General features: G+C 37.7%; 1 protein-coding gene across 4 annotated transcripts in view; it reads left to right on the top strand.

Annotated features, from left to right (window-relative positions):
• The first annotated feature begins 14205 nt into the window (after positions 1-14205).
• LOC149786006 (protein DOP1A-like) overlaps positions 14206-16680 on the top strand; it is a 153045-nt gene continuing 150570 nt past the window's right edge. For all 4 annotated transcript variants that reach the window (XR_016424855.1, XM_089976295.1, XM_089976294.1 and 1 more), the window contains exon 1: positions 14206-14391. The gene's annotated coding sequence lies outside the window, so the exon portion shown is untranslated. The remainder of the gene's footprint in view (positions 14392-16680) is intronic.

Genomic DNA, 16680 nt, shown 5'->3' with positions numbered 1-16680 from the left:
AAGCGTCAATACTCGGTCAAAGCCCTACGCTGGTTACATTACTTGTGCGACAAGGAAAGCAAATGGATTCAGCATGCCCGCAACGGAGGAGGCGAAAGGACCATCGGAACGTATTCGGTCGATGGCTGGGACTTAAAAAACCCCAAGATCGTGTATGAGTTTAACGGTTGCTTATTTCACGGATGTCCCGTCTGCCACCCTGACCGTGACACTAAAAATCAGTTTTTACAACGGACCATGGAAGACCTGTACCAGGACACTTGTCAGCGACGCTTGAAGTTAGAACAGCAAGGATACCAAGTGGTGGAAATGTGGGAACACGAATACGATCACCGTTTGAAAATCGATCCCGTGTTTAAACGTGTCGTGGAAAGTTACCAGTTCATGGACCCGTTGAACCCGAGGGATAGTTTGTACGGAGGAAGGACCAATGCCACCTGTTTGCTGTACCAAGCCGACGAAGAGAAAGGAGAAGAAATCAAATACTTGGATGTGTGTTCGCTGTATCCCTACGTGTGCAAATATTGTCGCTTTCCTACTGGGCACCCGCGATTGCTGACGGAACACATCGACCTGAAAAACATTCGACAATACGAAGGCTTGATCAAGTGCAAAGTTTTGCCTCCCACGAACCTATACCATCCCGTCTTACCTCACCATTGTCAAGGCAAACTGATGTTTCGCTTGTGCCGTACTTGTGCCGAAACGTGCAACCAAGATCAGCCTTGTCAGCACACCCAGGAAGAACGGGCCTTGACGGGAACCTGGGTCAGCGTAGAATTGTTCAAAGCTATGGACATGGGATACCAACTGTTAGAAGTGTACGAAATTTGCCACTTTCCCAAGACACAACAATACCACAAGGGTGACCCTACTCAGAAAGGCATTTTCGCAGACTACGTGGATGCCTTTTTGAAACTGAAGCAAGAAGCCAGCGGCTATCCTTCCTGGTGTCACACTCCCGAAGACCAAAAAAAATTCAAAGAGAAATACCGGGAACAGGAAGGCATCACTTTAGACCACATCGAGAAAAACGAAGGCAGGCGATCGTTTGCCAAAGTGATGTTAAATTGCTTGTGAGGTAAAATGGCACAACGACCGTGTTTACCCAAGACGGAATATTTGACAGAACCTTCCCGCTACTTCCAGATGATTCACGACAAAACCAAATACATGAAACACGTGGACGTCGTTCGAGAGAATTTGCTCTTGGTCAATTACGAAGAAGATTTGGACTTTGTACAAGACGACCCTTTTGGAAATGTCATCATTGCGGCTTACGTGACAGCTCATGCTCGCTTAAAATTGTACGAAGCTTTAGAACTGTTAGGGGATCGCGTCCTGTACTTTGACACGGACAGTTGCATCTACATGGATCGACCGGGTCAGCAACACCCTAACATCGAAGGAGACCGTTTAGGAGCCTGGACAGACGAACATCCTGACGACAAGATTCTAAGTTTCGCGAGTGGCGGTCCTAAAAATTACGGCTACGAATACCGGGACCCACAAGGAGAAGTGCACACAGAGTGTAAAGTGAAAGGATTGACTCTGAATTATCGTACCATTCGCGTGGTCAACTTTGGCGTATTGAAAGAAGCATTGCAGTCTGGAGAGGATGCAAACTTTAAAGTGACCACCTACCAGCCGAACAAGATTGTACGTTTACCCACTCACCACATCGTCAGTCGACCCTTGGAAAAAGTCTATCAAATCGTGTACCAGAAGCGAGTGCGACTTCCCAACCACTTTACTTTGCCGTACGGTCACATCAATATTGGTCAGCATATAAAAAAGGACAACGTCCAAGACCAACAGTTCATTGTCACTACTAAGACCAATTGAGAAAAAATGAATCCCTTCAAACAGCAAGTATAGAGCGTAAGACTCAAGTCCAACGAGAAACTCAGGTGTGATTCTTTGCCTCACTATCACATCACCAATGCAGTAACACATCTTAGTTATTTATGTACTAACGCCATGACAAACTACGTGCAGCTAGTGAAACTTCCAGACCACAAAACTTTACCTTATGGACATACTGATATCACCCAGTATAAAAAGGACGACTTCCAAGAACGACACTTCATTGCGAGGACAAGCAACGAGAAAGATGAATCACTCTACGCAGATGAAAAAAGAGAAGGAACAAACATCACTGACCTCTTTCACTACCATACCGTCACAGCAAAGTGCGTCCAAGAAGGGAAAGGATTCAGTAGACCTACAGGAGTATTTTAGCATCCAAATGACTCAGACAGCGACCTCAAGAAAATTTAGAACGACAACTTACACCTACACGGTGAAATTTAGAGACTTCGCGTCTGACATTTCAGCCGAGGAAGTAGCAGGTTTCATTACGGACCTACTTGACTCACTGTTAGAGGAACTCAAATGTCATTGCCAAGTCAAAGATCGAGGTCGTTTGAGCCTATCTATGTATCGCGACAGTTTGAACTCACCTGTATGTCTCGGATTTAGCACACCTGCAGAAATAACTTCGTCCAAACTTTTTAGGGCTATTGAAGACGTGCAGTCGATGAGAGGAAAATTTGACATCAACGAAGGAAAAGTAACCATTCATATGGTATACATTGTACCTCCATGGGAAGAAGACGATGACTGCACTTGATCTGCTTACTGATAAGTGTACCTAGCACGATGGATATAACAGCCGATTTATGAATGAAACGGATTAAGTGATGGGAAATATCTACGCTGGGACACAAGTGCTAGCTGACCAGATTTTTAACAACGTGTGAGACGAATAGAGAGAGAGAAACATGAACTTTGTCCTATTTGATTGCATGTTACTTGTTTTGTGTTAGTTTTTTCTTATAAATGAACATTAAATGTAAACAGGTTTACTAGAGCCAAGAACTAAATAACTAGTAAATAGGTTTGTTTGATGTAGAAATGTTTATGTATTAAATGGATAGTGCTTAGACCAAAGCACAGGCCAGAGAGCCCATGTATATACTTGAATAAATGTTTTGAACCCATACAATAGACTTTTCTTTTTTGAGCCATTTTTTGAGCTCTGTGAGGTTTGTTTTAGAACATTTCTGTCGTCTTTTCTGTGTGTTTAAATGTGTATTTGTATGTTTGTCCCTATCTACCCTTTGTCCTTACAAATACATTAAAATCCCTATAAAATGTTTTGACCCTATAAACCTCATGACGTCACCCAAAGTTCAATTCCCATTGACATCCAGGTGACATTCCCATGTTCAATTTCCATTGACGACAAAGTGCAAACCCCATATTTTAACGTTAAAGTCCCATTGACGTTAAAGTACTGGTCCTGTTCAATTTCCATGTTCAATTCCCCTTGACGCTCTACAGTTCCATCCATGTTAAAATTTCCCATGTTAAATTCCCCTTGACGCCAGAGTGAATCGACTGTTTTTGCATGGTAAGTCCACTTGACGCTAGGGTGACCCCAGATACTACTAATGTAGGTTGTTCCTTCATAGATGTTAGATGGAGTTAGCTTGACCTAATTGACATATAAAGACATTAATGCTCTGAAACAAATATAACATGGCTTACTTGTAATTAGATTGTGCCCCAGGATAAAGTATTTTCTGTTGTTATTGTTGTGGAATTTGACCATGTCTTGCTGTCAAAAGGACACAATTGATGGGCCATCATTTTCTCTGACAACGTGTCTTCTTACTTTATCTTCCATCCCTCTGATGAGAATTGTCTTTGTATACTCGAATTTTCAGTCGACAGTCTTTTCACTTACAGTCTTTTTTGCTCTTCCCTTTCTTAGATTTCCTTCCTGATATCTTTTTGCAATTATAACAGACGTATATATGTATTACGCATGTATTTTTGTATTATTAATACTGGCCGCCATGTATAGCCGATCGTGTGCTGAAAAATGGCGTTAAACCTCACAACAACAACATTATTAAATACCACTGTAAATATTATTAATAAAGTTCTCATACTAATCATGTTATAAGTAGTGTTAAGTATTAACATGTATGTATGTATGTATGTATGTATGTATGTAACGACACAGCTCCCACCCAAGCGTCAGCAAGTTCCTAATGCTATATGCCTCGCAAGACCGTTTTCACGCGTTACTCTTACCTTGTGGTGATGCTGCTTTACACGCATGCGTGGGTAATTCAACTCTGAGGTCAACAGCCGATGAATACAGGTGTTCTGTTCTGACAGGGATTTGTACTAAAAAGTGTGTATTCTAAAGAATTTAACGCTGTGGATCATTAGAAGAGGGATTATACTTACCGTCTGGATACAAAGGTTAGTCTAAATAAATTTATTAATTAATAGCGCGCGGTCCGATCATCCGAAGATACATAGTGCGGACGGCTCAGCACGAGTGGTGCAGAATAACGTTGGTCTCCGCCGCCAGTCTAAAAAAAAAAAAAAACAGGTGGAGAACAACTTGCTAAGTATAACTGATTCATTATATTATTTTGTTCGGGATGCTGAAACGGCGAGGACTCGTACCAGGACCGGATCAGGTCAAATGGGGACGGGGTGTCCAAAATTTTAAAAGGCCCTGACTTTGCTCGAAAGGGCACCAAAGCAAAATGTATGTGTCTATTTACTCAAAGTGTGCATAATACCCAATAATCTTGCGCAAGAATAAAACGATGGTCCCACCCCACCCCCCACCCCCGATCCGGCCCTACATACTGCTACATCCACCAATGACACACATCCTTCCCATGCTGAATGTTACAAGCAGTCAGAAAATACTCCAGATAAGCTTCACACTCGACAACAGATGAACAATACTGATTCGCAATTAAGGGTTCCCTCATTAACGTCACAATCGCATGAACCTGAGTCACTGAAACTGACAAAGTAGTATATATACGTAGGGGAGGGGGATATTTTGACACGTACATTTAAATATCTCGCTAATATCTTATCGCACTGAGTCGACATTTTCAGATGTTGCATATATGTCCATATTTAATATTTTAGAGGTAACTGATATGGAGACATCACGTTTACCTTTAATAGAAACCGTGTTAGCATAATGCGATCATGCAATTAATGTTTTAATAATAATAATAATAATAATAATAATAATAATAATAATAATTATTATTATTATTATTATTATTATTATTATTATTTATTTATTTAACGAGGCTAACTCAATTAAAATATAGATGTATCCAGTCCCCAATGAGGCCCCTTGCTACATTCGTATAGCATACATACATGTATCTTGCTAACAAAACTTGTAGGAAATAGTGAAGTCGCAACATATGAAACGAAACAATTAAGTGATATGACTTTACTCTGCTGTCTAGAAGGAACTGAAACAAACTCATTTTGCTCAGAATTTTAGAATGCTCTATCAATCCGGATATAATGTTTACTAGAACAATTTAGTTCCCGGAGAACCGGTATTTTAAATTTATTATGGCATCACATTTTTGTTCTACCGTATTTTACTCGTTGATCTGCCTGTAATTGGTGTAAAACGTTCAATGAAATGCAAATTTGCCATGTAATTTACACTGAGATCTTTGCCATCTAATTGACACTGAGATCTTTGTCTTGTAATTGACACTAAGATCTTTGCCATGTAATTGACACTGAGATCTTTGCCTTGTAATTTACACTGAGATCTTTGCCATGTAATTGGCACTGAGATCTTTTCCATGTAATTGACACTGAGATCTTAACCTTGTAATTTACACTGACATCCTTGCCTTGTAATTGACACTGAGATCTTTGTCATGTAATTGACACTGAGATCTTTGCCATGTAATTTACTCTGAGATCTTTGCTTTGTAATTTACACTGAGATCTTTGCCATGTAATTTACACTGAGATCTTTTCCGTGTAATTGACACTGACATCTTTGCCTTGTAATTGACACTGACATCTTTGCCATGTAATTTACACTGAGATCTTTGCTATGTAATTTACACTGAGATCTTTACGCTTGAATGAACTCCATTAAATTTAGTGACGGTTTCCATTAGTAATTTACTTATCATTATTATTAACTTTTTTTTAGCTTTGTTTTCATTTGTAACATGCGTTACTGATTGGGGTTAAAACACTTCCCCCATAACTTCCCGATGATCCTTATTATAACTAAGTTAATATTTCCACTCCCTCTATAATGCTCCCACCCTTGCCTAGCCTCCTGAACTTTCGCGCGAAGTTGAACTGATTTTAGAGAGTAGTCTGGAATGAAGCGAAACCCCAATAAGCATGTCCTCCTGAATGATTGTCGTACGAAATGCCGTTGCTACTTTTTTTTTATAATACTTCGGTTTGCGCTGGTTCAGGTGAACTCCTGAAACGCGATATATATATATCCAGAACAGCATCAGTTACAAATTCTCTGTGAAGACTTAGCTGAACGACTCACACCCAACCAAAGACCATTGTTATGGTTGTTTGAAAGACTCACACACCCAACCAAAGACAACTGTTATGATTGTCTGAAATAATCACAGACCCAACCAAAAACCATTGTTATGGTTGTCTGAAAGAATCATACACCCAACCAAGGACCATTGTTATGGTTGTCTGAAAGAATCACACACCCAACCAAAGACCAGTGTTATGGTTATCTGAAAGAATCAAACATCCAACCAAAGACCACTGTTATGGTCGTCTGAAAGACTCACACCCAACCAAAGACCATTGTTATGGTTGTCTGAAAGACTCACACACCCAACCAAAGACCATTGTTATGGTTGTCTGAAAGAAGCATACACTAGCCAAAGACCATTGATATGGTTGTCTGAAATCACACACCTGACCAAAGAACATTGTTATGGTTGTCTGAAAGAATCATACACTAACCAAAGACCATTGTTATGGATGTCTGAAAGAATCATAAACTAACCAAAGACCGTTGTTATGGATGTCTGAAAGAATCACGCACCTAACCAAAGAACATTGTAATGGTTATCAAATCTTTCACCCTAGTCGATTGCAACACGACAAATGTTCATTATGAGTCAAGAAGAAAAACAAAAGAGTATCCGGACGATGTACGGAGCCTTACCTCAGAAGAGAAACTCTTACAAGTGTGGTAAAATGTTAAAAGTGACCATCCCCACCTTCCATTGAATTTTTGGGAAACGAACACATCGAGGATGTCTCCAAAAGAGTATGGAAAATGCACGTCCATCGACTATCCTGACAGAACTTTTCAAGGAGAAAGTCTAGTATGAAATAGTGACTTATCACTACCGGTGAAAAATGAACACGTGGGAACTTCATTACCATCTGACTCTCGTAAAATGACGCTGTACAAAACCCTCTGAATATAAGACAATATTTCAGGGTCATTCATGTCGTCTTTGAAATCGCTGGCATGGATTTGAGCCAACAGTTCCTCCCGTGTGTGAGGCGATATGTCACGTTGTGGCCTTTTATTTTCTTCTGGTTTCGCATTGAAATAGTGCGATCGTTTCGTCTTGATTGCAAAATTTCAGTTGACTAGATTTTACACGCAGGGGTCCTTATATATATGGTTAGTAGTCTTAGACGTCAGAATATTGAGTCAGTTCTCAGACAGTCATGATGGAAAAGCCAACACAGATCAAGCTTCTGGTCAGAGCTTTGAGAGGTATCATTGCGAAAGTTGTACTTCAAGAAAACGACGGACTACTTCTCCTCTTCGGATACTTTCTATATCTGTCAGAAAAAGAACATTGGACTCCAGAATGATCAAATCGTCAAAAACGACAGAAGAAAAGATAGACAGAATGAAGTCTAGATAACTGGTATCATTGTCAGAAGAAAGGGCATTGGTGTTCAGGGTGCCCTGAGAAAAAAAAAGAGAAACAACTAAAGAAACAACAGGATAAAGATGTGAGATTTTCCGAAAACTATAATCCCATGCCAGTCCAGAAAGAAAAGAAAATAATAAGAAAAGAAAGTTCAGCGACGAAGAACCTGTGCCAGTGAAGAAATTCAAATGGAAAAAGAAAGAGTGAAGAAAATAGTCTTATGGTGATGTGTTGTGAAATTTTATTGTGATTTTTAAATAAATATACCAAACGAAAACGTAAGTGGCTCATGATCTTGATTTGTATAATAGGGGCCTACACGCACGCACTCACACTAGCAACATATTCAATCATGATGGGAAAAGGGATTTAAGTTTGACATGATCTGGCAGTCTTTGAGTAGTACCTCTTTTCTAGAGTGATGGATGGTCCTTAAAAGGACTGTTGAGTGAGTTTTGTTTTTAACAAACTCATGGATGAACACGATTAGCTTTATCTGCCTTTTGCCCTTGCAGCGGCCAAGCCTTACTCCTGTTAATGTGGCTGATATGGTAGTTGTTGCTGCTGATGGTCGATCAATGATAGTAAGTGTAGAGGTGATGATAGTTGTGTTGGAATGTTTGATACGTAAGGGTCTTTTTCTCTCGAGTCGAGTTGAAGTCTGAAAGATTTGTCTCAGATACTTTAACTCATCCAAAATGTCTAGTAGCACCGTCAACGTTTGTCTTGCACCGTCCTTCTCTCCTCTTCTTCCTCTCGTTTTCCTCTTTCCTCTTCTTGCTGTTGTTGTTGAATGACAAAGGCTTGCTCTGCTTCTTTCTGTTAACATAATAATTTCTTTAGTTCTTCCTTCTGTCTGTCTAAAATCAGCTACCCTAGGTGAGGAAGAAGAAGGCAGCGAAGGTACTGTTACCAGTACAAATTCTTGCAAAAAGGAAAGAAAATTTACTAAATCCCAATTAAAATCATTTCTCTTCTGGAAGTATGGTTGCGGCTGTTTTAGTAGCTCCATGTCATCACTCCTTGTCTCCTCCCCAAGCGCGCCCCAATAAATCGTCATCTTAGCTTCCGCCATACTCAAACTATGTTGCATCGATTCACTGCGCACGAATGTTGGCACACCTATATTTTGCATGCGACGTCACACGCAGCTCTTTTCTGATTGGAAGAGAGACTCTTTATTCTATCTGAATTTTGTAGCACAGTTTTAGATTGGTGAAACATGTCAAACGTAGACTACAAATACCAATGGCTTGTCCAATGGTTTCGCATCTTCTCATGACAAGATGTGGACAAACGTTGACTCGTCTACCCTAATTTCGGGGATGCTGTTCAGCCTTGACTACCCAATGTGGACTATTGCGAAGGTTACATGTACGGCTATTTGGAAAAGAAAGATTTATGTGGAAAGTCAAGGGTGTCTGAATAGCGTCTTGATGTAAAGTCCCGCTGTGCGACGATGTTTAAGGAAGAGAAGAATTTCCAGCACGCTCTCGCGTATGTTAACTGTGATCGGTTAACAAGCCACAACGGCCCTTTTCAGATACCTGTCATTTTTTTTTTATAAAAAAAATGTTCTTCTATTATTGCACAAAATTATTGTCTTTGTGTTGTATAAGTATTGCCTCTGTTTGTTTACGTTGACCCTATAAACACTTTTGACCTTTAAGTGTCATTCTCATGATAAACATATTTAATCATCTGACATGGGGAAAGGGACAGCACGAATGAAGGGCACAAGTCAAACAATACGACTTGTAAAAACAAGTAATAGAAACATTCTCCCCGCAAAGCTGGCAAGCCTGGATGCCTGAAAGTCATCAATAGAATCAAAACTTGTACAACACTATTTGTCAGCAGTTTTAGAAGATTTATACCATGTATAACACAAGTAGGTCTCAACTGCCCTATCTGACACACCTGAGAGGAACCATTTAATCTCGGCTAGTGACCCATGCAACCAGCTTTCCAAATCTGCCTGGAACAGGAGAAAATAGGCTAGAGGCAATTGGGGAGACGACTGGTAATATCATTCCGCCCCTCCCCCCCCCCCCCGGGAAAATGGTGGTCAGGGTGTAAGCCAATTCCCGTCCTCATCGGTGGGAGCAATTGCACTCCTTTAAAGAGACAGTCAAAACAACTTAATATGCACCCCAGTCAAAGCAGAATTACATCAAACTGAGAGCAGAACTAAATTACAAACTCGCATCACACATTTAACTGACAATTGGTCACATCAGTCTAGAACAGGAGAGGAAAGGTTTTCAGCATTGGGGTGGGGGATTGATTATAGCAGTCCATCTCAAAGACATGGTTCCCAGGATGTTGGCCAATCTCCGTCCTCATCGGCAGAAGTAATTCTACCCCGATAAAGAGAAAGCCCTGATCGAATAATCCATAACCTGAAACAGGATTCAAAACAACAAAAAGGCAAATTAGACCTTAAACAACTACTAAAACACGACTCAATAACAAATCAATGCCAACCACCCCTTCCCCATTAACTTCTTCAACCTTTAATTATATAGTCTTATACTTCTGCTATTCTATTGTATTATATTTTGCATGCATCTCTATCCTACTATAGGAATAATTCTCTAGAAAATAAAATCTTACTTCTTTTCATGGTGACTGCACCCATCGAGATATCCAAGGAGGGAACACCATAAAAGTCAAACTCATGGACCCCATACATAAAACTTATATAATAGAAGGTCGTCCTAAGCCCAGACCATCGTGTACAGCCACACAAGGCGGCTATCTGAAAATTAGACGAAACTCATTTACCTGGCCCACACAAAATTAAGCATATAACGTGGTTCGAAGCCCAGGCCATTAGGGCTCCACTGCACAATGCAGCACCTTATTACTTAAAGACCCCTGATATTGAAGAAATGATAAATAGGCACTAAATGATAACAATAAGGATATTCTTTCTCTACTGTAAAAACGTATCCACTCTAACGTGGTCCTAAACCCAGACCAACAGGCCCAGCTACACAAGGTAGGGATAATTGGTTATTTAGATACATAGTTCTTTGACAGGACCTGAATTTCAAAGGTGGTCCTACACCCAGACCATCGGGGCCCTACTGTACAATGCAGCATCTGATTGCCCAAAACACTCCCTTACATTAGCGAAGCAATAAGATAAACTATAGGTACATATGCTTACATATTCAGGATAAAATAAGTATCTCAACCTTGGACAAAAAACTAAAATTTCTAACCTTTTTAACCACTCTATAACTAATCTCTGAATATTGTGGCACAGAGTTTGTATTCAACATTTATAATATAATCTAAATAGGAGTGCAAGACCCAATTTGTTTTACTTTTGTCAACTAAAATCAAAAACGATCATGGACCGATTGGAGCCCACCTGAGACATCGGGGGGCGCCTCCCACGATACTCTCCACCTTTTCCTCTACGCCAGACGCTTAACAGACGAACAGCTTAAATTTCTCTTCACCATTTTAATATTACATTTCCCGTGTCCAAATAAACACTTTTGTTCCCATAAACACGTTTGTCCCTATAATAACATTTCTATTTTAAGCCTATTGACCAATATACGGTATAATTTCCCTTTTTCGCCTTTATGCTTCCCGCTTATTGGCGCCGATATAATTACTCTATGCTGCCCTCCCCCCCCCCCTCCATCATAGAACTAATACTGTTAGAGGCCTCGACTTTTTGTATTACTAAACAAGCAAAATGATGTACCGAGATTATTGCGAGTATTAGAAGATATAACTATATTTATTCGCCATGCCACAATAATTACGACGCAAACTCTCCAGTGAGTCGAATTTCATCATATGCCGTTTTTCACTACCTTAGCCTTTTTCAATTTGAAATCACGCGACAAACAGACGATTACATAATTCTAAATAACAGCTGCTTTTACCTGAAGCTCACTGTTATCAGACGGACAACATCAATCCAGGGGCCCATGTGAGAGCATCTCCCGTCAACAACTTCAATTTCGTTGTTCAACGAAATGGATTTGTATTTTAATAACAATATAGCGATCAGCAGTATCAAACAGCATTTTGTTTAGTTATTTTGGTATTTGTCAGTAAAGGTGTAGTTGTTGGTCAGTAGATAGTGGTACTAGGCAGTTGGTGTATATACTGGTCAGTAGATAGTGGTGCTAGGCAGTTAGTGTATATACGGGTCAGTAGATAGTGGTGCTAGGCAGTTGGTATATATACTGGTCAGTGTTACGACTTGGTAGTCTTAAAATAAGCAATAGAAAAGAGCGAGAAGGAACGAGCTTTGAAAAATTCAGCAAATAACGTATTTCCCTATCATACGAAATAAAAATGAAAGAAAAGTAACATATGGTATTGCGAATTAAATCTCAAACAATCCTACAATTACAGAGACAAGTCCAAATTGTTAAAATTCTGAATAAACTTTAGTGGAAATCCAAATTAAATCCGAAGTATTCGTGTGCCTATAGTTACCCTTGAGGTGTTGTGCCAAAAGCCTTTTGTTTGATAACAATAATATACTTAGAAATATATCCTTATTTGAAATTTCACTGTAACCTCAAATATATATGTCCAAGAATATTATTTTTAAATGATGACATTGTATTTCCAGTGAACAAATACTTTGAATGAATAAATAAACTTCCAACCCAAATGAACTACTCGATACAAAAGTCATTTTTTAACAATTCTGCTCAGATCTTACAGCAAAAGTTTCTAGACAGATAAGATTGTATAGTCATCTACTTGACCTCATGTCACAATTAGCATTTTCTATAATAATAATAAAAATAGTACCTAAAAAAATAATTTCATCCCTGAAGGATCCAATTTTACAAGCTAAGATCTTAGTTATAATTAGAAGATCATATTAAAATTATAATAGAGAAAGGGAATACATCAGGTATGCCATGTATATTTAATGGGGATTTCTTATAACCTAGATCTAGACCCAAATAAATTGTTACGTATATCTGATTTAATTCATATTTATTTTAATTTAATTGTTTGTCAGTTTTAAATGTTTTATTCTATTATATGTTATTATAAAGCAAATTTATTCACTAGAGATGATACCTTTTCAGAAACCTGTTTGACCTTAACTGTTAGTTTATAAACACCAGGTGTTGATCTAAATTCTGACCTTGTTTCAGAACTTGTAGCTACTTTCATAAACAAGTTCTATTTTATTTTAAATTGATTGGTTGTTTCCAAGGTCATGCTGGGACTACATGATTTAAGATGTAAACATTTTTTTTTATTTTTCATTTCTTGGAGTAAAATGACTGGTTGTCGTCAGGGTCATTGTTGGTGTAAACACGATCACGTGACCCCCACTTTCGATTTCGCAATTCCGGTTTTTCCATTACGCACATTTGTTAGTTTTAATAGAGATGCTTTGAGAGAGCATTCTCAGTTTTGAGCTTATTATACTGAAGATAAATTATTTGTTAAATTTGTTGTTTCCCTCTTTCTGTGTTAGAGTTTATTAGAGCCTATACTCGTAAAAAATATGTTTGCTTCTATTAATAATAATCTTAATAGTAAACCCATCCTCATGGAGAAAATCTTGGCTATGTATTAGTTGTTTATTATATATATATATATATATATATATATATATATATATATATATATATATATATATATATATATATATATATATATATATATATTCAAATCAATGATTCAGGTCAAGAAGAAACTAAACCTTTTTTGACAGGGTAAAGTCCATAATAAAATTATCCTAGCATATAATTTTTTTTAAACAAATAACTAACAAACAATGCAAATTAAATAAGCATAACAAATAGTAGGTATATGTTAAATACGAACTGACCACATAATTTCCTTTGATCCTCTATTCGAAAAATGTCAATATAACTTATAATATTAATTTGCCTTTAAAGTAAATGTCACTATGTCATGTTAATTTCCCATTGACTCCTTACTCATTTGATAAATATGGCACTGTGAGGTGGTAATATTAAAACCCGATTGAAACACAAGTGCCATCATATACTACTGCCGTCATTCATGATGACTTAGTACAAGTTCGCCAACAAATAAAAAGAAACCACTTATAAATAGGATCTGTCTCCAACAACATCGAAAAATAAACAATCAAACGAACTTTAGGGTCAAACTTGAGAACGGCCGAACCGTCTATATGGCTGAACTTCAAAAGGGCCTCAAGATCTGGCAACCAAATATTTTAATCTACTGGTTTCCTACACGACTTAAATTTTTTAAAGGATTTTGTGTTAAAATCCGAAGGTCGATAAAGACCATCGAGAAAAACCTGTCGACCACTCCAGAATTTTCCATGTCAACACAAATACTATAGGCTCAAAGTTTCGTGTTATTGTTCGTGATGTGAAATAAAAGTCCCGGAAGTGACTTGTAACTAGTCTGGTTCTATAATGTTTCAATTGTTCAGGAAGTTGTTCACGTAATATGTAGGCAATGAATCAAATGTCGCTATCGTAAATAGAAGATATACTATCAACTGTCATGAAACGTAGTTTTAACTCCCTGAAAGGAAATCATCAGTAATAATCCATTGCTTCAATATATTTAGAATCACTGACATGGTATTTTAAAAATTGGAATGTTACAAGCCAAAAGACAAACGGTAAGTCTACTGTATGTTGTCAACAAGCTGTTGATGATGCATAACCCCGGGTGGTGTGACATATCTGTCCACTGCACCCATTGTCATTTGAATATTTCTCACATTAACGAAAGTGATGCACTGTCATTTAGAAGCGACGTTTGACTATTATCTGCTGGTATGTAACTATGTGAATTGCGATGCCCGAACCACCACAAAACAAGGCTTTGCAAATATTAAGCGGACGAAATGTTGGGTTCTAAATGTGCAAGATTTTGGGGATTGTAAGAATAGCAATTCAAGATACTAAAATTTTAGTTACATTTACTTTTACATCTGATATGATTCGAGAATGTACTATGCAAAATATCTTGGATGTGCCAACAAGAAATTATGTGTTTATGTTTTTACTCCAGTATACTCAAATGCATCATTTTGATATCTTAAAAGTACATGTATATTTATATTGGGTTATTATAATATTTTTTTTTAAAAATTGTTTTAGTTTGTGAAATATTATTAATATATGTGTTAATAATAGGAAGTGTATATTCGCATGATTGCCTTTAACTAACTTTTGAAAAGACTATTGCATGGTCCCCATGCAGCCAGAACAGAAAAGACTATATGTATGGCAGTAAGTAAATGCCTTAGAGATGAGACTGAAATAATCTGATTCAAGTCAGATTGCTAACCTGGTTCCCAACCCCTACACGAGGAAATGGATTTTGGTCAACATACAGCTTAATCCTTTGATTCCTGTATCCTATGCATAATAGATTGTTTGTTAGCAATAAATCACAATTTGGTTGTTAAAATTGGTTGTGCTATTTAAAACTGAATATTGCTATTTAAATTGTTTAGCTTGCTGTGAACATTATGAATTATACTATTTTAATGTCATCTCTTGGTTAGCTTGTGGTCTCCACTCCATTGCAAGCTTCATGACATTATTTATTGATTCAGTGTCATTATTTGTCTATCAACTTATCATTGTTTGCAAGTACACATAAACAGTAGAAATTCTCTCAAATTCAAAAGGATCACTGGCATTAACAAGCCCTTGGTCACCAAATAAATCATTGTACCGGTAGTAGACGTAATAGTGAAGATGGGAAGCTGTATGATGATGATGGTTTTATCTTTTACAGTGTCAGGCCCAACACTGGTAAGAGTCATTTGTCTCATCAGGAAACATAAAGGTCTCTCTTTACAGTTATTTACTGCTGTAATGAAACAATTTCTGTCAGGCCTCGCACAATACTATTATTATGGCATTCCCTTGCTTTCTCCACATGGCCAAAATGTTATCTTGGCTCGTTTGGGATAAGTCATTGTAATGGACTTGGTGAAAAATTTATATAACAGTGTTCAAGAAAAAGTTGACAGTTTGGGTATAAACCCTATCAGCTACATATTAATTACAGAATTAAGTTATTGCTTTGTAAACAGAATGAGCAATTAAGCAATGAAATATGCAAATCTTATTCGCAAGATAGGTCAGAATTTGCCAATAAAAATTGTCAGTACTACAAAGTTTCCACCATTCAGTTTAAGGAGTTAGAAGTAGAAATTAAGACTTTACTGACAATGCTTGACTAATCTAATAGTTACAAAAACATTCTGTTAAAGAAAGTTAAGGCAACAAACTCTTGTTCCAATTAACTGCATACATATTTTATAGGGGGCAGAGTGGTCTAAAGTGCTCTCCGTTACGGATCACTGCAATCTCACCTCTGTCCTTAGATGGATTTGGCTAATGTGGGTATGTGAGAAAGCCTGCCAGTAGCTTCTCGTGGGTCAGTGGTTCTTCCTGGGGTTTTCCCAGGTTCCTCCTCCACCATTATTACTGGCCGCCATGCATAGCCTATCGTGTGCTGAAAAATGGCGTTAAACCCCACAACAACAACAACACCATATTTTATAAGTATATAACAAACAGATGTCCCATTATTGTGGCCAGTTTATTTTATTGGACTTGTACTCAGAACAATAACAGTATTCTTCTGCCTCATTTTTTTAATTAATTTTGTGTTTTTATTTTTATGGTATAACATTAAATGATCAAAAATAAGAAGAAAACTCATTTAAAATATGTTTACGATATCAATTTTTCTCAACTCAGTTAAAGATTTGATGAATTCCAATTATTATTATAAACTAATGAACATTCAGTTATATTCTTTATTTCTTTTTTATGTTTCCAAGCCCCCATAAAAAGGATTTAAAAAATTGCCCAAGAAAAAATTGTATCCTTTGCTTCATCTTACTATTTATAGATCAACGGCATAAAGCATGTCCAGGTTATTA

Source organism: Sinohyriopsis cumingii, chromosome 12 (assembly GCF_028554795.1).
Source record: "Sinohyriopsis cumingii isolate HCF-2022 chromosome 12, ASM2855479v2, whole genome shotgun sequence".
Taxonomy (NCBI): Eukaryota; Metazoa; Mollusca; class Bivalvia; order Unionida; family Unionidae; genus Sinohyriopsis; species Sinohyriopsis cumingii.
Note: the sequence above shows the minus strand (reverse complement) of the source record. Positions and strands in the feature narration are given on the sequence as shown.